The 21437-nt window shown below is 41.8% G+C and overlaps 22 non-coding genes across 22 annotated transcripts; 9 read left to right on the top strand and 13 right to left on the bottom strand.

The window, feature by feature from the left end:
* Nucleotides 1-38: 38 nt before the first annotated feature.
* On the top strand, nt 39-110 carry trnag-ucc (transfer RNA glycine (anticodon UCC)). The gene has a single exon. It is a non-coding gene; the product is annotated as a tRNA-Gly (tRNA).
* A 1159-nt stretch (nt 111-1269) lies between these two features.
* trnag-ucc (transfer RNA glycine (anticodon UCC)) lies at nt 1270-1341 on the top strand. Its single transcript has one exon. It is a non-coding gene; the product is annotated as a tRNA-Gly (tRNA).
* Nucleotides 1342-1619: 278 nt separating this feature from the next.
* Nucleotides 1620-1691, bottom strand: trnap-agg (transfer RNA proline (anticodon AGG)). The gene has a single exon. It is a non-coding gene; the product is annotated as a tRNA-Pro (tRNA).
* An 809-nt stretch (nt 1692-2500) lies between these two features.
* trnag-ucc (transfer RNA glycine (anticodon UCC)) lies at nt 2501-2572 on the top strand. Its single transcript has one exon. It is a non-coding gene; the product is annotated as a tRNA-Gly (tRNA).
* A 278-nt stretch (nt 2573-2850) lies between these two features.
* Nucleotides 2851-2922, bottom strand: trnap-agg (transfer RNA proline (anticodon AGG)). The gene has a single exon. It is a non-coding gene; the product is annotated as a tRNA-Pro (tRNA).
* An 809-nt stretch (nt 2923-3731) lies between these two features.
* Nucleotides 3732-3803, top strand: trnag-ucc (transfer RNA glycine (anticodon UCC)). The gene has a single exon. It is a non-coding gene; the product is annotated as a tRNA-Gly (tRNA).
* Nucleotides 3804-4081: 278 nt separating this feature from the next.
* On the bottom strand, nt 4082-4153 carry trnap-agg (transfer RNA proline (anticodon AGG)). The gene has a single exon. It is a non-coding gene; the product is annotated as a tRNA-Pro (tRNA).
* Nucleotides 4154-5312: 1159 nt separating this feature from the next.
* trnap-agg (transfer RNA proline (anticodon AGG)) lies at nt 5313-5384 on the bottom strand. The gene has a single exon. It is a non-coding gene; the product is annotated as a tRNA-Pro (tRNA).
* Nucleotides 5385-6194: 810 nt separating this feature from the next.
* trnag-ucc (transfer RNA glycine (anticodon UCC)) lies at nt 6195-6266 on the top strand. Its single transcript has one exon. It is a non-coding gene; the product is annotated as a tRNA-Gly (tRNA).
* A 1510-nt stretch (nt 6267-7776) lies between these two features.
* trnap-agg (transfer RNA proline (anticodon AGG)) lies at nt 7777-7848 on the bottom strand. The gene has a single exon. It is a non-coding gene; the product is annotated as a tRNA-Pro (tRNA).
* An 810-nt stretch (nt 7849-8658) lies between these two features.
* Nucleotides 8659-8730, top strand: trnag-ucc (transfer RNA glycine (anticodon UCC)). Its single transcript has one exon. It is a non-coding gene; the product is annotated as a tRNA-Gly (tRNA).
* Nucleotides 8731-10240: 1510 nt separating this feature from the next.
* trnap-agg (transfer RNA proline (anticodon AGG)) lies at nt 10241-10312 on the bottom strand. The gene has a single exon. It is a non-coding gene; the product is annotated as a tRNA-Pro (tRNA).
* Nucleotides 10313-11471: 1159 nt separating this feature from the next.
* On the bottom strand, nt 11472-11543 carry trnap-agg (transfer RNA proline (anticodon AGG)). The gene has a single exon. It is a non-coding gene; the product is annotated as a tRNA-Pro (tRNA).
* A 1159-nt stretch (nt 11544-12702) lies between these two features.
* Nucleotides 12703-12774, bottom strand: trnap-agg (transfer RNA proline (anticodon AGG)). The gene has a single exon. It is a non-coding gene; the product is annotated as a tRNA-Pro (tRNA).
* An 809-nt stretch (nt 12775-13583) lies between these two features.
* On the top strand, nt 13584-13655 carry trnag-ucc (transfer RNA glycine (anticodon UCC)). Its single transcript has one exon. It is a non-coding gene; the product is annotated as a tRNA-Gly (tRNA).
* A 278-nt stretch (nt 13656-13933) lies between these two features.
* On the bottom strand, nt 13934-14005 carry trnap-agg (transfer RNA proline (anticodon AGG)). Its single transcript has one exon. It is a non-coding gene; the product is annotated as a tRNA-Pro (tRNA).
* An 809-nt stretch (nt 14006-14814) lies between these two features.
* trnag-ucc (transfer RNA glycine (anticodon UCC)) lies at nt 14815-14886 on the top strand. The gene has a single exon. It is a non-coding gene; the product is annotated as a tRNA-Gly (tRNA).
* A 278-nt stretch (nt 14887-15164) lies between these two features.
* Nucleotides 15165-15236, bottom strand: trnap-agg (transfer RNA proline (anticodon AGG)). The gene has a single exon. It is a non-coding gene; the product is annotated as a tRNA-Pro (tRNA).
* Nucleotides 15237-16046: 810 nt separating this feature from the next.
* trnag-ucc (transfer RNA glycine (anticodon UCC)) lies at nt 16047-16118 on the top strand. Its single transcript has one exon. It is a non-coding gene; the product is annotated as a tRNA-Gly (tRNA).
* Nucleotides 16119-17628: 1510 nt separating this feature from the next.
* On the bottom strand, nt 17629-17700 carry trnap-agg (transfer RNA proline (anticodon AGG)). Its single transcript has one exon. It is a non-coding gene; the product is annotated as a tRNA-Pro (tRNA).
* A 2392-nt stretch (nt 17701-20092) lies between these two features.
* Nucleotides 20093-20164, bottom strand: trnap-agg (transfer RNA proline (anticodon AGG)). Its single transcript has one exon. It is a non-coding gene; the product is annotated as a tRNA-Pro (tRNA).
* A 1160-nt stretch (nt 20165-21324) lies between these two features.
* trnap-agg (transfer RNA proline (anticodon AGG)) lies at nt 21325-21396 on the bottom strand. The gene has a single exon. It is a non-coding gene; the product is annotated as a tRNA-Pro (tRNA).
* Between the last annotated feature and the right edge of the window lie 41 nt (nt 21397-21437).

Raw genomic sequence — 21437 nt, 5'->3', positions numbered from 1 at the left:
TGAGTCGATGTCTCAATGTTGCTACTGAGCTGCACATAGCATTGGTGGTATAGTGGTGAGCATAGCTGCCTTCCAAGCAGTTGACCCGGGTTCGATTCCCGGCCAATGCAGAGCCTGAGGAATTCATTTGTTTTAGGGGCTGGATGTCATTTCAAGTGTATTACATTTGAATCATTATCCTTGTACTTGGAAGTCAGAATTGCTCCTACATTCTGCAGGTTATCTAAAATAATAAATGTTGTGCGACGTTGAACCAACAAGTGCTTATCAAAATAGATTTGCAGTCCTATCGCCAAAACCATTCAGCCACCTTGTCCTGCGCCCAAGAGGTGATAGTCGGCATTCCGACAAGATCTGCCTGTCTGAGATTGTTCAAGGATCTGCAAAAGGGCTCATCCGGGATTTGAACCCGGGACCTCTCACACCCTAAGCGAGAATCATACCCCTAGACCAACGAGCCTTATGCAAAAAGTTATTTTTTTGCTTTCTGCAGCAATGACAGTGAAGATATCGATTGACGTGTCCATGGTGCTTGGAACGATTGAACATCATGTGAGTGTTTTGTGCTTTACTTGTGAGCATAACAGTCTTCCAAAATCTTGACCATGCTTCAGTTCAAATCTTCTGTAGTTCATCTGCTGTGTCTTTCACATTCTGTCTTGTTCAGTCGCGACAGCAAAATGATGACGAGTTTTTACAAATTAATAAAGTGCAAAATGAGATCAATTCATTTTTTTAAAAACAAATGAAAAAATAAGACTTCCAAAAGAATGGAACTCATTTATTTTGAGTCAAATGAGACCATGAGACAATACCTATAATCGGTCTTCTCACAAAAACATCTCTAGCTTCCGAACCGTTTGACCTACAAATTCATATGACCACTCTCTGGAATGAGGAGACCCTCACGAACATGGTGGTATTCTCAATTTTTCTCTACATCCCCCACAAGTGTCAGGAGACTCGTCTGAAGTCACAACCGTCTATGTTGCCAAGTTCTGTTTGTAGAATCCAAAATCTTGGGCTACAAACTAATGTGACCCCACTTGTCGCAATGTTCTCCGTTTTGCCCTACGTTCCCAACAAGTGTCACGGGACTAATCTGAAGGTAACCTGTAGTGATTAAAATGATAGATTTTTCAACCAGGGACCTCTCGCAACCTAAGCCATAATCATACACCTAAACCGTGAAAGTGAATTATCACTTTCCACCAAAATGACGGTCAAATTATGAGTCGATGTCTCAATGTTGCTAATGAGCTGCACATAGCATTGGTGGTATAGTGGTGAGCATAGCTGCCTTCCAAGCAGTTGACCCGGGTTCGATTCCCGGCCAATGCAGAGCCTGAGGAATTCATTTGTTTTAGGGGCTGGATGTCATTTCAAGTGTATTACATTTGAATCATTATCCTTGTACTTGGAAGTCAGAATTGCTCCTACATTCTGCAGGTTATCTAAAATAATAAATGTTGTGCGACGTTGAACCAACAAGTGCTTATCAAAATAGATTTGCAGTCCTATCGCCAAAACCATTCAGCCACCTTGTCCTGCGCCCAAGAGGTGATAGTCGGCATTCCGACAAGATCTGCCTGTCTGAGATTGTTCAAGGATCTGCAAAAGGGCTCATCCGGGATTTGAACCCGGGACCTCTCGCACCCTAAGCGAGAATCATACCCCTAGACCAACGAGCCTTATACCAAAAGTTATTTTTTTGCTTTCTGCAGCAATGACAGTGAAGATATCGATTGACGTGTCCATGGTGCTTGGAACGATTGAACATCATGTGAGTGTTTTGTGCTTTACTTGTGAGCATAACAGTCTTCCAAAATCTTGACCATGCTTCAGTTCAAATCTTCTGTAGTTCATCTGCTGTGTCTTTCACATTCTGTCTTGTTCAGTCGCGACAGCAAAATGATGACGAGTTTTTACAAATTAATAAAGTGCAAAATGAGATCAATTCATTTTTTTAAAAACAAATGAAAAAATAAGACTTCCAAAAGAATGGAACTCATTTATTTTGAGTCAAATGAGACCATGAGACAATACCTATAATCGGTCTTCTCACAAAAACATCTCTAGCTTCCGAACCGTTTGACCTACAAATTCATATGACCACTCTCTGGAATGAGGAGACCCTCACGAACATGGTGGTATTCTCAATTTTTCTCTACATCCCCCACAAGTGTCAGGAGACTCGTCTGAAGTCACAACCGTCTATGTTGCCAAGTTCTGTTTGTAGAATCCAAAATCTTGGGCTACAAACTAATGTGACCCCACTTGTCGCAATGTTCTCCGTTTTGCCCTACGTTCCCAACAAGTGTCACGGGACTAATCTGAAGGTAACCTGTAGTGATTAAAATGATAGATTTTTCAACCAGGGACCTCTCGCAACCTAAGCCATAATCATACACCTAAACCGTGAAAGTGAATTATCACTTTCCACCAAAATGACGGTCAAATTATGAGTCGATGTCTCAATGTTGCTACTGAGCTGCACATAGCATTGGTGGTATAGTGGTGAGCATAGCTGCCTTCCAAGCAGTTGACCCGGGTTCGATTCCCGGCCAATGCAGAGCCTGAGGAATTCATTTTTTTTAGGGGCTGGATGTCATTTCAAGTGTATTACATTTGAATCATTATCCTTGTACTTGGAAGTCAGAATTGCTCCTACATTCTGCAGGTTATCTAAAATAATAAATGTTGTGCGACGTTGAACCAACAAGTGCTTATCAAAATAGATTTGCAGTCCTATCGCCAAAACCATTCAGCCACCTTGTCCTGCGCCCAAGAGGTGATAGTCGGCATTCCGACAAGATCTGCCTGTCTGAGATTGTTCAAGGATCTGCAAAAGGGCTCATCCGGGATTTGAACCCGGGACCTCTCGCACCCTAAGCGAGAATCATACCCCTAGACCAACGAGCCTTATGCAAAAAGTTATTTTTTTGCTTTCTGCAGCAATGACAGTGAAGATATCGATTGACGTGTCCATGGTGCTTGGAACGATTGAACATCATGTGAGTGTTTTGTGCTTTACTTGTGAGCATAACAGTCTTCCAAAATCTTGACCATGCTTCAGTTCAAATCTTCTGTAGTTCATCTGCTGTGTCTTTCACATTCTGTCTTGTTCAGTCGCGACAGCAAAATGATGACGAGTTTTTACAAATTAATAAAGTGCAAAATGAGATCAATTCATTTTTTTAAAAACAAATGAAAAAATAAGACTTCCAAAAGAATGGAACTCATTTATTTTGAGTCAAATGAGACCATGAGACAATACCTATAATCGGTCTTCTCACAAAAACATCTCTAGCTTCCGAACCGTTTGACCTACAAATTCATATGACCACTCTCTGGAATGAGGAGACCCTCACGAACATGGTGGTATTCTCAATTTTTCTCTACATCCCCCACAAGTGTCAGGAGACTCGTCTGAAGTCACAACCGTCTATGTTGCCAAGTTCTGTTTGTAGAATCCAAAATCTTGGGCTACAAACTAATGTGACCCCACTTGTCGCAATGTTCTCCGTTTTGCCCTACGTTCCCAACAAGTGTCACGGGACTAATCTGAAGGTAACCTGTAGTGATTAAAATGATAGATTTTTCAACCAGGGACCTCTCGCAACCTAAGCCATAATCATACACCTAAACCGTGAAAGTGAATTATCACTTTCCACCAAAATGACGGTCAAATTATGAGTCGATGTCTCAATGTTGCTACTGAGCTGCACATAGCATTGGTGGTATAGTGGTGAGCATAGCTGCCTTCCAAGCAGTTGACCCGGGTTCGATTCCCGGCCAATGCAGAGCCTGAGGAATTCATTTTTTTTAGGGGCTGGATGTCATTTCAAGTGTATTACATTTGAATCATTATCCTTGTACTTGGAAGTCAGAATTGCTCCTACATTCTGCAGGTTATCTAAAATAATAAATGTTGTGCGACGTTGAACCAACAAGTGCTTATCAAAATAGATTTGCAGTCCTATCGCCAAAACCATTCAGCCACCTTGTCCTGCGCCCAAGAGGTGATAGTCGGCATTCCGACAAGATCTGCCTGTCTGAGATTGTTCAAGGATCTGCAAAAGGGCTCATCCGGGATTTGAACCCGGGACCTCTCGCACCCTAAGCGAGAATCATACCCCTAGACCAACGAGCCTTATGCAAAAAGTTATTTTTTTGCTTTCTGCAGCAATGACAGTGAAGATATCGATTGACGTGTCCATGGTGCTTGGAACGATTGAACATCATGTGAGTGTTTTGTGCTTTACTTGTGAGCATAACAGTCTTCCAAAATCTTGACCATGCTTCAGTTCAAATCTTCTGTAGTTCATCTGCTGTGTCTTTCACATTCTGTCTTGTTCAGTCGCGACAGCAAAATGATGACGAGTTTTTACAAATTAATAAAGTGCAAAATGAGATCAATTCATTTTTTTAAAAACAAATGAAAAAATAAGACTTCCAAAAGAATGGAACTCATTTATTTTGAGTCAAATGAGACCATGAGACAATACCTATAATCGGTCTTCTCACAAAAACATCTCTAGCTTCCGAACCGTTTGACCTACAAATTCATATGACCACTCTCTGGAATGAGGAGACCCTCACGAACATGGTGGTATTCTCAATTTTTCTCTACATCCCCCACAAGTGTCAGGAGACTCGTCTGAAGTCACAACCGTCTATGTTGCCAAGTTCTGTTTGTAGAATCCAAAATCTTGGGCTACAAACTAATGTGACCCCACTTGTCGCAATGTTCTCCGTTTTGCCCTACGTTCCCAACAAGTGTCACGGGACTAATCTGAAGGTAACCTGTAGTGATTAAAATGATAGATTTTTCAACCAGGGACCTCTCGCAACCTAAGCCATAATCATACACCTAAACCGTGAAAGTGAATTATCACTTTCCACCAAAATGACGGTCAAATTATGAGTCGATGTCTCAATGTTGCTAATGAGCTGCACATAGCATTGGTGGTATAGTGGTGAGCATAGCTACCTTCCAAGCAGTTGACCCGGGTTCGATTCCCGGCCAATGCAGAGCCTGAGGAATTCATTTGTTTTAGGGGCTGGATGTCATTTCAAGTGTATTACATTTGAATCATTATCCTTGTACTTGGAAGTCAGAATTGCTCCTACATTCTGCAGGTTATCTAAAATAATAAATGTTGTGCGACGTTGAACCAACAAGTGCTTATCAAAATAGATTTGCAGTCCTATCGCCAAAACCATTCAGCCACCTTGTCCTGCGCCCAAGAGGTGATAGTCGGCATTCCGACAAGATCTGCCTGTCTGAGATTGTTCAAGGATCTGCAAAAGGGCTCATCCGGGATTTGAACCCGGGACCTCTCGCACCCTAAGCGAGAATCATACCCCTAGACCAACGAGCCTTATGCAAAAAGTTATTTTTTTGCTTTCTGCAGCAATGACAGTGAAGATATCGATTGACGTGTCCATGGTGCTTGGAACGATTGAACATCATGTGAGTGTTTTGTGCTTTACTTGTGAGCATAACAGTCTTCCAAAATCTTGACCATGCTTCAGTTCAAATCTTCTGTAGTTCATCTGCTGTGTCTTTCACATTCTGTCTTGTTCAGTCGCGACAGCAAAATGATGACGAGTTTTTACAAATTAATAAAGTGCAAAATGAGATCAATTCATTTTTTTTTAAAACAAATGAAAAAATAAGACTTCCAAAAGAATGGAACTCATTTATTTTGAGTCAAATGAGACCATGAGACAATACCTATAATCGGTCTTCTCACAAAAACATCTCTAGCTTCCGAACCGTTTGACCTACAAATTCATATGACCACTCTCTGGAATGAGGAGACCCTCACGAACATGGTGGTATTCTCAATTTTTCTCTACATCCCCCACAAGTGTCAGGAGACTCGTCTGAAGTCACAACCGTCTATGTTGCCAAGTTCTGTTTGTAGAATCCAAAATCTTGGGCTACAAACTAATGTGACCCCACTTGTCGCAATGTTCTCCGTTTTGCCCTACGTTCCCAACAAGTGTCACGGGACTAATCTGAAGGTAACCTGTAGTGATTAAAATGATAGATTTTTCAACCAGGGACCTCTCGCAACCTAAGCCATAATCATACACCTAAACCGTGAAAGTGAATTATCACTTTCCACCAAAATGACGGTCAAATTATGAGTCGATGTCTCAATGTTGCTACTGAGCTGCACATAGCATTGGTGGTATAGTGGTGAGCATAGCTGCCTTCCAAGCAGTTGACCCGGGTTCGATTCCCGGCCAATGCAGAGCCTGAGGAATTCATTTGTTTTAGGGGCTGGATGTCATTTCAAGTGTATTACATTTGAATCATTATCCTTGTACTTGGAAGTCAGAATTGCTCCTACATTCTGCAGGTTATCTAAAATAATAAATGTTGTGCGACGTTGAACCAACAAGTGCTTATCAAAATAGATTTGCAGTCCTATCGCCAAAACCATTCAGCCACCTTGTCCTGCGCCCAAGAGGTGATAGTCGGCATTCCGACAAGATCTGCCTGTCTGAGATTGTTCAAGGATCTGCAAAAGGGCTCATACGGGATTTGAACCCGGGACCTCTCGCACCCTAAGCGAGATTCATACCCCTAGACCAACGAGCCTTATGCAAAAAGTAATTTTTTTGCTTTCTGCAGCAATGACAGTGAAGATATCGATTGACGTGTCCATGGTGCTTGGAACGATTGAACATCATGTGAGTGTTTTGTGCTTTACTTGTGAGCATAACAGTCTTCCAAAATCTTGACCATGCTTCAGTTCAAATCTTCTGTAGTTCATCTGCTGTGTCTTTCACATTCTGTCTTGTTCAGTCGCGACAGCAAAATGATGACGAGTTTTTACAAATTAATAAAGTGCAAAATGAGATCAATTCATTTTTTTAAAAAACAAATGAAAAAATAAGACTTCCAAAAGAATGGAACTCATTTATTTTGAGTCAAATGAGACCATGAGACAATACCTATAATCGGTCTTCTCACAAAAACATCTCTAGCTTCCGAACCGTTTGACCTACAAATTCATATGACCACTCTCTGGAATGAGGAGACCCTCACGAACATGGTGGTATTCTCAATTTTTCTCTACATCCCCCACAAGTGTCAGGAGACTCGTCTGAAGTCACAACCGTCTATGTTGCCAAGTTCTGTTTGTAGAATCCAAAATCTTGGGCTACAAACTAATGTGACCCCACTTGTCGCAATGTTCTCCGTTTTGCCCTACGTTCCCAACAAGTGTCACGGGACTAATCTGAAGGTAACCTGTAGTGATTAAAATGATAGATTTTTCAACCAGGGACCTCTCGCAACCTAAGCCATAATCATACACCTAAACCGTGAAAGTGAATTATCACTTTCCACCAAAATGACGGTCAAATTATGAGTCGATGTCTCAATGTTGCTACTGAGCTGCACATAGCTTTGGTGGTATAGTGGTGAGCATAGCTGCCTTCCAAGCAGTTGACCCGGGCTCGATTCCCGGCCAATGCAGAGCCTGAGGAATTCATTTGTTTTAGGGGCTGGATGTCATTTCAAGTGTATTACATTTGAATCATTATCCTTGTACTTGGAAGTCAGAATTGCTCCTACATTCTGCAGGTTATCTAAAATAATAAATGTTGTGCGACGTTGAACCAACAAGTGCTTATCAAAATAGATTTGCAGTCCTATTGCCAAAACCATTCAGCCACCTTGTCCTGCGCCCAAGAGGTGATAGTCGGCGTTCCGACAAGATCTGCCTGTCTGAGATTGTTCAAGGATCTGCAAAAGGGCTCATCCGGGATTTGAACCCGGGACCTCTCGCACCCTAAGCGAGAATCATACCCCTAGACCAACGAGCCTTATACCAAAAGTTATTTTTTTGCTTTCTGCAGCAATGACAGTGAAGATATCGATTGACGTGTCCATGGTGCTTGGAACGATTGAACATCATGTGAGTGTTTTGTGCTTTACTTGTGAGCATAACAGTCTTCCAAAATCTTGACCATGCTTCAGTTCAAATCTTCTGTAGTTCATCTGCTGTGTCTTTCACATTCTGTCTTGTTCAGTCGCGACAGCAAAATGATGACGAGTTTTTACAAATTAATAAAGTGCAAAATGAGATCAATTCATTTTTTTAAAAAACAAATGAAAAAATAAGACTTCCAAAAGAATGGAACTCATTTATTTTGAGTCAAATGAGACCATGAGACAATACCTATAATCGGTCTTCTCACAAAAACATCTCTAGCTTCCGAACCGTTTGACCTACAAATTCATATGACCACTCTCTGGAATGAGGAGACCCTCACGAACATGGTGGTATTCTCAATTGTTCTCTACATCCCCCACAAGTGTCAGGAGACTCGTCTGAAGTCACAACCGTCTATGTTGCCAAGTTCTGTTTGTAGAATCCAAAATCTTGGGCTACAAACTAATGTGACCCCACTTGTCGCAATGTTCTCCGTTTTGCCCTACGTTCCCAACAAGTGTCACGGGACTAATCTGAAGGTAACCTGTAGTGATTAAAATGATAGATTTTTCAACCAGGGACCTCTCGCAACCTAAGCCATAATCATACACCTAAACCGTGAAAGTGAATTATCACTTTCCACCAAAATGACGGTCAAATTATGAGTCGATGTCTCAATGTTGCTACTGAGCTGCACATAGCATTGGTGGTATAGTGGTGAGCATAGCTGCCTTCCAAGCAGTTGACCCGGGTTCGATTCCCGGCCAATGCAGAGCCTGAGGAATTCATTTGTTTTAGGGGCTGGATGTCATTTCAAGTGTATTACATTTGAATCATTATCCTTGTACTTGGAAGTCAGAATTGCTCCTACATTCTGCAGGTTATCTAAAATAATAAATGTTGTGCGACGTTGAACCAACAAGTGCATATCAAAATAGATTTGCAGTCCTATCGCCAAAACCATTCAGCCACCTTGTCCTGCGCCCAAGAGGTGATAGTCGGCATTCCGACAAGATCTGCCTGTCTGAGATTGTTCAAGGATCTGCAAAAGGGCTCATACGGGATTTGAACCCGGGACCTCTCCCACCCTAAGCAAGAATCATACCCCTAGACCAACGAGCCTTATGCAAAAAGTTATTTTTTTGCTTTCTGCAGCAATGACAGTGAAGATATCGATTGACGTGTCCATGGTGCTTGGAACGATTGAACATCATGTGAGTGTTTTGTGCTTTACTTGTGAGCATAACAGTCTTCCAAAATCTTGACCATGCTTCAGTTCAAATCTTCTGTAGTTCATCTGCTGTGTCTTTCACATTCTGTCTTGTTCAGTCGCGACAGCAAAATGATGACGAGTTTTTACAAATTAATAAAGTGCAAAATGAGATCAATTCATTTTTTTTAAAAACAAATGAAAAAATAAGACTTCCAAAAGAATGGAACTCATTTATTTTGAGTCAAATGAGACCATGAGACAATACCTATAATCGGTCTTCTCACAAAAACATCTCTAGCTTCCGAACCGTTTGACCTACAAATTCATATGACCACTCTCTGGAATGAGGAGACCCTCACGAACATGGTGGTATTCTCAATTTTTCTCTACATCCCCCACAAGTGTCAGGAGACTCGTCTGAAGTCACAACCGTCTATGTTGCCAAGTTCTGTTTGTAGAATCCAAAATCTTGGGCTACAAACTAATGTGACCCCACTTGTCGCAATGTTCTCCGTTTTGCCCTACGTTCCCAACAAGTGTCACGGGACTAATCTGAAGGTAACCTGTAGTGATTAAAATGATAGATTTTTCAACCAGGGACCTCTCGCAACCTAAGCCATAATCATACACCTAAACCGTGAAAGTGAATTATCACTTTCCACCAAAATGACGGTCAAATTATGAGTCGATGTCTCAATGTTGCTACTGAGCTGCACATAGCTTTGGTGGTATAGTGGTGAGCATAGCTGCCTTCCAAGCAGTTGACCCGGGCTCGATTCCCGGCCAATGCAGAGCCTGAGGAATTCATTTGTTTTAGGGGCTGGATGTCATTTCAAGTGTATTACATTTGAATCATTATCCTTGTACTTGGAAGTCAGAATTGCTCCTACATTCTGCAGGTTATCTAAAATAATAAATGTTGTGCGACGTTGAACCAACAAGTGCTTATCAAAATAGATTTGCAGTCCTATCGCCAAAACCATTCAGCCACCTTGTCCTGCGCCCAAGAGGTGATAGTCGGCGTTCCGACAAGATCTGCCTGTCTGAGATTGTTCAAGGATCTGCAAAAGGGCTCATCCGGGATTTGAACCCGGGACCTCTCGCACCCTAAGCGAGAATCATACCCCTAGACCAACGAGCCTTATGCAAAAAGTTATTTTTTTGCTTTCTGCAGCAATGACAGTGAAGATATCGATTGACGTGTCCATGGTGCTTGGAACGATTGAACATCATGTGAGTGTTTTGTGCTTTACTTGTGAGCATAACAGTCTTCCAAAATCTTGACCATGCTTCAGTTCAAATCTTCTGTAGTTCATCTGCTGTGTCTTTCACATTCTGTCTTGTTCAGTCGCGACAGCAAAATGATGACGAGTTTTTACAAATTAATAAAGTGCAAAATGAGATCAATTCATTTTTTTAAAAACAAATGAAAAAATAAGACTTCCAAAAGAATGGAACTCATTTATTTTGAGTCAAATGAGACCATGAGACAATACCTATAATCGGTCTTCTCACAAAAACATCTCTAGCTTCCGAACCGTTTGACCTACAAATTCATATGACCACTCTCTGGAATGAGGAGACCCTCACGAACATGGTGGTATTCTCAATTTTTCTCTACATCCCCCACAAGTGTCAGGAGACTCGTCTGAAGTCACAACCGTCTATGTTGCCAAGTTCTGTTTGTAGAATCCAAAATCTTGGGCTACAAACTAATGTGACCCCACTTGTCGCAATGTTCTCCGTTTTGCCCTACGTTCCCAACAAGTGTCACGGGACTAATCTGAAGGTAACCTGTAGTGATTAAAATGATAGATTTTTCAACCAGGGACCTCTCGCAACCTAAGCCATAATCATACACCTAAACCGTGAAAGTGAATTATCACTTTCCACCAAAATGACGGTCAAATTATGAGTCGATGTCTCAATGTTGCTACTGAGCTGCACATAGCTTTGGTGGTATAGTGGTGAGCATAGCTGCCTTCCAAGCAGTTGACCCGGGCTCGATTCCCGGCCAATGCAGAGCCTGAGGAATTCATTTGTTTTAGGGGCTGGATGTCATTTCAAGTGTATTACATTTGAATCATTATCCTTGTACTTGGAAGTCAGAATTGCTCCTACATTCTGCAGGTTATCTAAAATAATAAATGTTGTGCGACGTTGAACCAACAAGTGCTTATCAAAATAGATTTGCAGTCCTATTGCCAAAACCATTCAGCCACCTTGTCCTGCGCCCAAGAGGTGATAGTCGGCGTTCCGACAAGATCTGCCTGTCTGAGATTGTTCAAGGATCTGCAAAAGGGCTCATCCGGGATTTGAACCCGGGACCTCTCGCACCCTAAGCGAGAATCATACCCCTAGACCAACGAGCCTTATACCAAAAGTTATTTTTTTGCTTTCTGCAGCAATGACAGTGAAGATATCGATTGACGTGTCCATGGTGCTTGGAACGATTGAACATCATGTGAGTGTTTTGTGCTTTACTTGTGAGCATAACAGTCTTCCAAAATCTTGACCATGCTTCAGTTCAAATCTTCTGTAGTTCATCTGCTGTGTCTTTCACATTCTGTCTTGTTCAGTCGCGACAGCAAAATGATGACGAGTTTTTACAAATTAATAAAGTGCAAAATGAGATCAATTCATTTTTTTAAAAACAAATGAAAAAATAAGACTTCCAAAAGAATGGAACTCATTTATTTTGAGTCAAATGAGACCATGAGACAATACCTATAATCGGTCTTCTCACAAAAACATCTCTAGCTTCCGAACCGTTTGACCTACAAATTCATATGACCACTCTCTGGAATGAGGAGACCCTCACGAACATGGTGGTATTCTCAATTGTTCTCTACATCCCCCACAAGTGTCAGGAGACTCGTCTGAAGTCACAACCGTCTATGTTGCCAAGTTCTGTTTGTAGAATCCAAAATCTTGGGCTACAAACTAATGTGACCCCACTTGTCGCAATGTTCTCCGTTTTGCCCTACGTTCCCAACAAGTGTCACGGGACTAATCTGAAGGTAACCTGTAGTGATTAAAATGATAGATTTTTCAACCAGGGACCTCTCGCAACCTAAGCCATAATCATACACCTAAACCGTGAAAGTGAATTATCACTTTCCACCAAAATGACGGTCAAATTATGAGTCGATGTCTCAATGTTGCTACTGAGCTGCACATAGCTTTGGTGGTATAGTGGTGAGCATAGCTGCCTTCCAAGCAGTTGACCCGGGCTCGATTCCCGGCCAATGCAGAGCCTGAGGAATTCATTTGTTTTAGGGGCTGGATGTCATTTCAAGTGTATTACATTTGAATCATTATCCTTGTACTTGGAAGTCAGAATTGCTCCTACATTCTGCAGGTTATCTAAAATAATAAATGTTGTGCGACGTTGAACCAACAAGTGCTTATCAAAATAGATTTGCAGTCCTATTGCCAAAACCATTCAGCCACCTTGTCCTGCGCCCAAGAGGTGATAGTCGGCGTTCCGACAAGATCTGCCTGTCTGAGATTGTTCAAGGATCTGCAAAAGGGCTCATCCGGGATTTGAACCCGGGACCTCTCGCACCCTAAGCGAGAATCATACCCCTAGACCAACGAGCCTTATACCAAAAGTTATTTTTTTGCTTTCTGCAGCAATGACAGTGAAGATATCGATTGACGTGTCCATGGTGCTTGGAACGATTGAACATCATGTGAGTGTTTTGTGCTTTACTTGTGAGCATAACAGTCTTCCAAAATCTTGACCATGCTTCAGTTCAAATCTTCTGTAGTTCATCTGCTGTGTCTTTCACATTCTGTCTTGTTCAGTCGCGACAGCAAAATGATGACGAGTTTTTACAAATTAATAAAGTGCAAAATGAGATCAATTCATTTTTTTAAAAACAAATGAAAAAATAAGACTTCCAAAAGAATGGAACTCATTTATTTTGAGTCAAATGAGACCATGAGACAATACCTATAATCGGTCTTCTCACAAAAACATCTCTAGCTTCCGAACCGTTTGACCTACAAATTCATATGACCACTCTCTGGAATGAGGAGACCCTCACGAACATGGTGGTATTCTCAATTGTTCTCTACATCCCCCACAAGTGTCAGGAGACTCGTCTGAAGTCACAACCGTCTATGTTGCCAAGTTCTGTTTGTAGAATCCAAAATCTTGGGCTACAAACTAATGTGACCCCACTTGTCGCAATGTTCTCCGTTTTGCCCTACGTTCCCAACAAGTGTCACGGGACTAATCTGAAGGTAACCTGTAGTGATTAAAATGATAGATTTTTCAACCAGGGACCTCTCGCAACCTAAGCCATAATCATACACCTAAACCGTGAAAGTGAATTATCACTTTCCACCAAAATGACGGTCAAATTATGAGTCGATGTCTCAATGTTGCTACTGAGCTGCACATAGCATTGGTGGTATAGTGGTGAGCATAGCTGCCTTCCAAGCAGTTGACCCGGGTTCGATTCCCGGCCAATGCAGAGCCTGAGGAATTCATTTGTTTTAGGGGCTGGATGTCATTTCAAGTGTATTACATTTGAATCATTATCCTTGTACTTGGAAGTCAGAATTGCTCCTACATTCTGCAGGTTATCTAAAATAATAAATGTTGTGCGACGTTGAACCAACAAGTGCTTATCAAAATAGATTTGCAGTCCTATCGCCAAAACCATTCAGCCACCTTGTCCTGCGCCCAAGAGGTGATAGTCGGCATTCCGACAAGATCTGCCTGTCTGAGATTGTTCAAGGATCTGCAAAAGGGCTCATCCGGGATTTGAACCCGGGACCTCTCGCACCCTAAGCGAGAATCATACCCCTAGACCAACGAGCCTTATGCAAAAAGTTATTTTTTTGCTTTCTGCAGCAATGACAGTGAAGATATCGATTGACGTGTCCATGGTGCTTGGAACGATTGAACATCATGTGAGTGTTTTGTGCTTTACTTGTGAGCATAACAGTCTTCCAAAATCTTGACCATGCTTCAGTTCAAATCTTCTGTAGTTCATCTGCTGTGTCTTTCACATTCTGTCTTGTTCAGTCGCGACAGCAAAATGATGACGAGTTTTTACAAATTAATAAAGTGCAAAATGAGATCAATTCATTTTTTTAAAAACAAATGAAAAAATAAGACTTCCAAAAGAATGGAACTCATTTATTTTGAGTCAAATGAGACCATGAGACAATACCTATAATCGGTCTTCTCACAAAAACATCTCTAGCTTCCGAACCGTTTGACCTACAAATTCATATGACCACTCTCTGGAATGAGGAGACCCTCACGAACATGGTGGTATTCTCAATTGTTCTCTACATCCCCCACAAGTGTCAGGAGACTCGTCTGAAGTCACAACCGTCTATGTTGCCAAGTTCTGTTTGTAGAATCCAAAATCTTGGGCTACAAACTAATGTGACCCCACTTGTCGCAATGTTCTCCGTTTTGCCCTACGTTCCCAACAAGTGTCACGGGACTAATCTGAAGGTAACCTGTAGTGATTAAAATGATAGATTTTTCAACCAGGGACCTCTCGCAACCTAAGCCATAATCATACACCTAAACCGTGAAAGTGAATTATCACTTTCCACCAAAATGACGGTCAAATTATGAGTCGATGTCTCAATGTTGCTACTGAGCTGCACATAGCATTGGTGGTATAGTGGTGAGCATAGCTGCCTTCCAAGCAGTTGACCCGGGTTCGATTCCCGGCCAATGCAGAGCCTGAGGAATTCATTTGTTTTAGGGGCTGGATGTCATTTCAAGTGTATTACATTTGAATCATTATCCTTGTACTTGGAAGTCAGAATTGCTCCTACATTCTGCAGGTTATCTAAAATAATAAATGTTGTGCGACGTTGAACCAACAAGTGCTTATCAAAATAGATTTGCAGTCCTATCGCCAAAACCATTCAGCCACCTTGTCCTGCGCCCAAGAGGTGATAGTCGGCATTCCGACAAGATCTGCCTGTCTGAGATTGTTCAAGGATCTGCAAAAGGGCTCATCCGGGATTTGAACCCGGGACCTCTCGCACCCTAAGCGAGAATCATACCCCTAGACCAACGAGCCTTATGCAAAAAGTTATTTTTTTGCTTTCTGCAGCAATGACAGTGAAGATATCGATTGACGTGTCCATGGTGCTTGGAACGATTGAACATCATGTGAGTGTTTTGTGCTTTACTTGTGAGCATAACAGTCTTCCAAAATCTTGACCATGCTTCAGTTCAAATCTTCTGTAGTTCATCTGCTGTGTCTTTCACATTCTGTCTTGTTCAGTCGCGACAGCAAAATGATGACGAGTTTTTACAAATTAATAAAGTGCAAAATGAGATCAATTCATTTTTTTTTAAAACAAATGAAAAAATAAGACTTCCAAAAGAATGGAACTCATTTATTTTGAGTCAAATGAGACCATGAGACAATACCTATAATCGGTCTTCTCACAAAAACATCTCTAGCTTCCGAACCGTTTGACCTACAAATTCATATGACCACTCTCTGGAATGAGGAGACCCTCACGAACATGGTGGTATTCTCAATTTTTCTCTACATCCCCCACAAGTGTCAGGAGACTCGTCTGAAGTCACAACCGTCTATGTTGCCAAGTTCTGTTTGTAGAATCCAAAATCTTGGGCTACAAACTAATGTGACCCCACTTGTCGCAATGTTCTCCGTTTTGCCCTACGTTCCCAACAAGTGTCACGGGACTAATCTGAAGGTAACCTGTAGTGATTAAAATGATAGATTTTTCAACCAGGGACCTCTCGCAACCTAAGCCATAATCATACACCTAAACCGTGAAAGTGAATTATCACTTTCCACCAAAATGACGGTCAAATTATGAGTCGATGTCTCAATGTTGCTACTGAGCTGCACATAGCATTGGTGGTATAGTGGTGAGCATAGCTGCCTTCCAAGCAGTTGACCCGGGTTCGATTCCCGGCCAATGCAGAGCCTGAGGAATTCATTTGTTTTAGGGGCTGGATGTCATTTCAAGTGTATTACATTTGAATCATTATCCTTGTACTTGGAAGTCAGAATTGCTCCTACATTCTGCAGGTTATCTAAAATAATAAATGTTGTGCGACGTTGAACCAACAAGTGCTTATCAAAATAGATTTGCAGTCCTATCGCCAAAACCATTCAGCCACCTTGTCCTGCGCCCAAGAGGTGATAGTCGGCATTCCGACAAGATCTGCCTGTCTGAGATTGTTCAAGGATCTGCAAAAGGGCTCATACGGGATTTGAACCCGGGACCTCTCGCACCCTAAGCGAGAATCATACCCCTAGACCAACGAGCCTTATGCAAAAAGTTATTTTTTTGCTTTCTGCAGCAATGACAGTGAAGATATCGATTGACGTGTCCATGGTGCTTGGAACGATTGAACATCATGTGAGTGTTTTGTGCTTTACTTGTGAGCATAACAGTCTTCCAAAATCTTGACCATGCTTCAGTTCAAATCTTCTGTAGTTCATCTGCTGTGTCTTTCACATTCTGTCTTGTTCAGTCGCGACAGCAAAATGATGACGAGTTTTTACAAATTAATAAAGTGCAAAATGAGATCAATTCATTTTTTTAAAAAACAAATGAAAAAATAAGACTTCCAAAAGAATGGAACTCATTTATTTTGAGTCAAATGAGACCATGAGACAATACCTATAATCGGTCTTCTCACAAAAACATCTCTAGCTTCCGAACCGTTTGACCTACAAATTCATATGACCACTCTCTGGAATGAGGAGACCCTCACGAACATGGTGGTATTCTCAATTTTTCTCTACATCCCCCACAAGTGTCAGGAGACTCGTCTGAAGTCACAACCGTCTATGTTGCCAAGTTCTGTTTGTAGAATCCAAAATCTTGGGCTACAAACTAATGTGACCCCACTTGTCGCAATGTTCTCCGTTTTGCCCTACGTTCCCAACAAGTGTCACGGGACTAATCTGAAGGTAACCTGTAGTGATTAAAATGATAGATTTTTCAACCAGGGACCTCTCGCAACCTAAGCCATAATCATACACCTAAACCGTGAAAGTGAATTATCACTTTCCACCAAAATGACGGTCAAATTATGAGTCGATGTCTCAATGTTGCTACTGAGCTGCACATAGCATTGGTGGTATAGTGGTGAGCATAGCTGCCTTCCAAGCAGTTGACCCGGGCTCGATTCCCGGCCAATGCAGAGCCTGAGGAATTCATTTGTTTTAGGGGCTGGATGTCATTTCAAGTGTATTACATTTGAATCATTATCCTTGTACTTGGAAGTCAGAATTGCTCCTACATTCTGCAGGTTATCTAAAATAATAAATGTTGTGCGACGTTGAACCAACAAGTGCTTATCAAAATAGATTTGCAGTCCTATCGCCAAAACCATTCAGCCACCTTGTCCTGCGCCCAAGAGGTGATAGTCGGCGTTCCGACAAGATCTGCCTGTCTGAGATTGTTCAAGGATCTGCAAAAGGGCTCATCCGGGATTTGAACCCGGGACCTCTCGCACCCTAAGCGAGAATCATACCCCTAGACCAACGAGCCTTATGCAAAAAGTTATTTTTTTGCTTTCTGCAGCAATGACAGTGAAGATATCGATTGACGTGTCCATGGTGCTTGGAACGATTGAACATAATGTGAGTGTTTTGTGCTTTACTTGTGAGCATAACAGTCTTCCAAAATCTTGACCATGCTTCAGTTCAAATCTTCTGTAGTTCATCTGCTGTGTCTTTCACATTCTGTCTTGTTCAGTCGCGACAGCAAAATGATGACGAGTTTTTACAAATTAATAAAGTGCAAAATGAGATCAATTCATTTTTTTAAAAAACAAATGAAAAAATAAGACTTCCAAAAGAATGGAACTCATTTATTTTGAGTCAAATGAGACCATGAGACAATACCTATAATCGGTCTTCTCACAAAAACATCTCTAGCTTCCGAACCGTTTGACCTACAAATTCATATGACCACTCTCTGGAATGAGGAGACCCTCACGAACATGGTGGTATTCTCAATTTTTCTCTACATCCCCCACAAGTGTCAGGAGACTCGTCTGAAGTCACAACCGTCTATGTTGCCAAGTTCTGTTTGTAGAATCCAAAATCTTGGGCTACAAACTAATGTGACCCCACTTGTCGCAATGTTCTCCGTTTTGCCCTACGTTCCCAACAAGTGTCACGGGACTAATCTGAAGGTAACCTGTAGTGATTAAAATGATAGATTTTTCAACCAGGGACCTCTCGCAACCTAAGCCATAATCATACACCTAAACCGTGAAAGTGAATTATCACTTTCCACCAAAATGACGGTCAAATTATGAGTCGATGTCTCAATGTTGCTACTGAGCTGCACATAGCTTTGGTGGTATAGTGGTGAGCATAGCTGCCTTCCAAGCAGTTGACCCGGGCTCGATTCCCGGCCAATGCAGAGCCTGAGGAATTCATTTGTTTTAGGGGCTGGATGTCATTTCAAGTGTATTACATTTGAATCATTATCCTTGTACTTGGAAGTCAGAATTGCTCCTACATTCTGCAGGTTATCTAAAATAATAAATGTTGTGCGACGTTGAACCAACAAGTGCTTATCAAAATAGATTTGCAGTCCTATCGCCAAAACCATTCAGCCACCTTGTCCTGCGCCCAAGAGGTGATAGTCGGCATTCCGACAAGATCTGCCTGTCTGAGATTGTTCAAGGATCTGCAAAAGGGCTCATACGGGATTTGAACCCGGGACCTCTCGCACCCTAAGCGAGAATCATACCCCTAGACCAACGAGCCTTATGCAAAAAGTTATTTTTTTGCTTTCTGCAGCAATGACAGTGAAGATATCGATTGACGTGTCCATGGTGCTTGGAACGATTGAACATCATGTGAGTGTTTTGTGCTTTACTTGTGAGCATAACAGTCTTCCAAAATCTTGACCATGCTTCAGTTCAAATCTTCTGTAGTTCATCTGCTGTGTCTTTCACATTCTGTCTTGTTCAGTCGCGACAGCAAAATGATGACGAGTTTTTACAAATTAATAAAGTGCAAAATGAGATCAATTCATTTTTTTAAAAAACAAATGAAAAAATAAGACTTCCAAAAGAATGGAACTCATTTATTTTGAGTCAAATGAGACCATGAGACAATACCTATAATCGGTCTTCTCACAAAAACATCTCTAGCTTCCGAACCGTTTGACCTACAAATTCATATGACCACTCTCTGGAATGAGGAGACCCTCACGAACATGGTGGTATTCTCAATTTTTCTCTACATCCCCCACAAGTGTCAGGAGACTCGTCTGAAGTCACAACCGTCTATGTTGCCAAGTTCTGTTTGTAGAATCCAAAATCTTGGGCTACAAACTAATGTGACCCCACTTGTCGCAATGTTCTCCGTTTTGCCCTACGTTCCCAACAAGTGTCACGGGACTAATCTGAAGGTAACCTGTAGTGATTAAAATGATAGATTTTTCAACCAGGGACCTCTCGCAACCTAAGCCATAATCATACACCTAAACCGTGAAAGTGAATTATCACTTTCCACCAAAATGACGGTCAAATTATGAGTCGATGTCTCAATGTTGCTACTGAGCTGCACATAGCATTGGTGGTATAGTGGTGAGCATAGCTGCCTTCCAAGCAGTTGACCCGGGCTCGATTCCCGGCCAATGCAGAGCCTGAGGAATTCATTTGTTTTAGGGGCTGGATGTCATTTCAAGTGTATTACATTTGAATCATTATCCTTGTACTTGGAAGTCAGAATTGCTCCTACATTCTGCAGGTTATCTAAAATAATAAATGTTGTGCGACGTTGAACCAACAAGTGCTTATCAAAATAGATTTGCAGTCCTATCGCCAAAACCATTCAGCCACCTTGTCCTGCGCCCAAGAGGTGATAGTCGGCGTTCCGACAAGATCTGCCTGTCTGAGATTGTTCAAGGATCTGCAAAAGGGCTCATCCGGGATTTGAACCCGGGACCTCTCGCACCCTAAGCGAGAATCATACCCCTAGACCAACGAGCCTTATGCAAAAAGTTATTTTTTTGCTTTCTGCAGCAATGACAGTGAAGATATCGATTGACGTGTCCATGGTGCTTGGAACGATTGAACATAATGTGAGTGTTTTGTGCTTTACTTGTGAGCATAACAGTCTTCCAAAATCTTGACCATGCTTCAGTTCAAATCTTCTGTAGTTCATCTGCTGTGTCTTTCACATTCTGTCTTGTTCAGTCGCGACAGCAAAATGATGACGAGTTTTTACAAATTAATAAAGTGCAAAATGAGATCAATTCATTTTTTTAAAAAACAAATGAAAAAATAAGACTTCCAAAAGAATGGAACTCATTTATTTTGAGTCAAATGAGACCATGAGACAATACCTATAATCGGTCTTCTCACAAAAACATCTCTAGCTTCCGAACCGTTTGACCTACAAATTCATATGACCACTCTCTGGAATGAGGAGACCCTCACGAACATGGTGGTATTCTCAATTTTTCTCTACATCCCCCACAAGTGTCAGGAGACTCGTCTGAAGTCACAACCGTCTATGTTGCCAAGTTCTGTTTGTAGAATCCAAAATCTTGGGCTACAAACTAATGTGACCCCACTTGTCGCAATGTTCTCCGTTTTGCCCTACGTTCCCAACAAGTGTCACGGGACTAATCTGAAGGTAACCTGTAGTGATTAAAATGATAGATTTTTCAACCAGGGACCTCTCGCAACCTAAGCCATAATCATACACCTAAACCGTGAAAGTGAATTATCACTTTCCACCAAAATGACGGTCAAATTATGAGTCGATGTCTCAATGTTGCTACTGAGCTGCACATAGCTTTGGTGGTATAGTGGTGAGCATAGCTGCCTTCCAAGCAGTTGACCCGGGCTCGATTCCCGGCCAATGCAGAGCCTGAGGAATTCATTTGTTTTAGGGGCTGGATGTCATTTCAAGTGTATTACATTTGAATCATTATCCTTGTACTTGGAAGTCAGAATTGCTCCTACATTCTGCAGGTTATCTAAAATAATAAATGTTGTGCGACGTTGAACCAACAAGTGCTTATCAAAATAGATTTGCAGTCCTATTGCCAAAACCATTCAGCCACCTTGTCCTGCGCCCAAGAGGTGATAGTCGGCGTTCCGACAAGATCTGCCTGTCTGAGATTGTTCAAGGATCTGCAAAAGGGCTCATCCGGGATTTGAACCCGGGACCTCTCGCACCCTAAGCGAGAATCATACCCCTAGACCAACGAGCCTTATACCAAAAGTTATTTTTTTGCTTTCTGCAGCAATGACA

The sequence above is a fragment of the Oncorhynchus mykiss genome, chromosome 9, assembly GCF_057628025.1.
Source record: "Oncorhynchus mykiss isolate SJ-2025 chromosome 9, ASM5762802v1, whole genome shotgun sequence".
In the NCBI taxonomy this organism is placed as follows: Eukaryota; Metazoa; Chordata; class Actinopteri; order Salmoniformes; family Salmonidae; genus Oncorhynchus; species Oncorhynchus mykiss.
The sequence above is the reverse complement of the archived record's forward strand: the minus strand, read 5'-3'. Positions and strand labels throughout refer to the sequence as shown.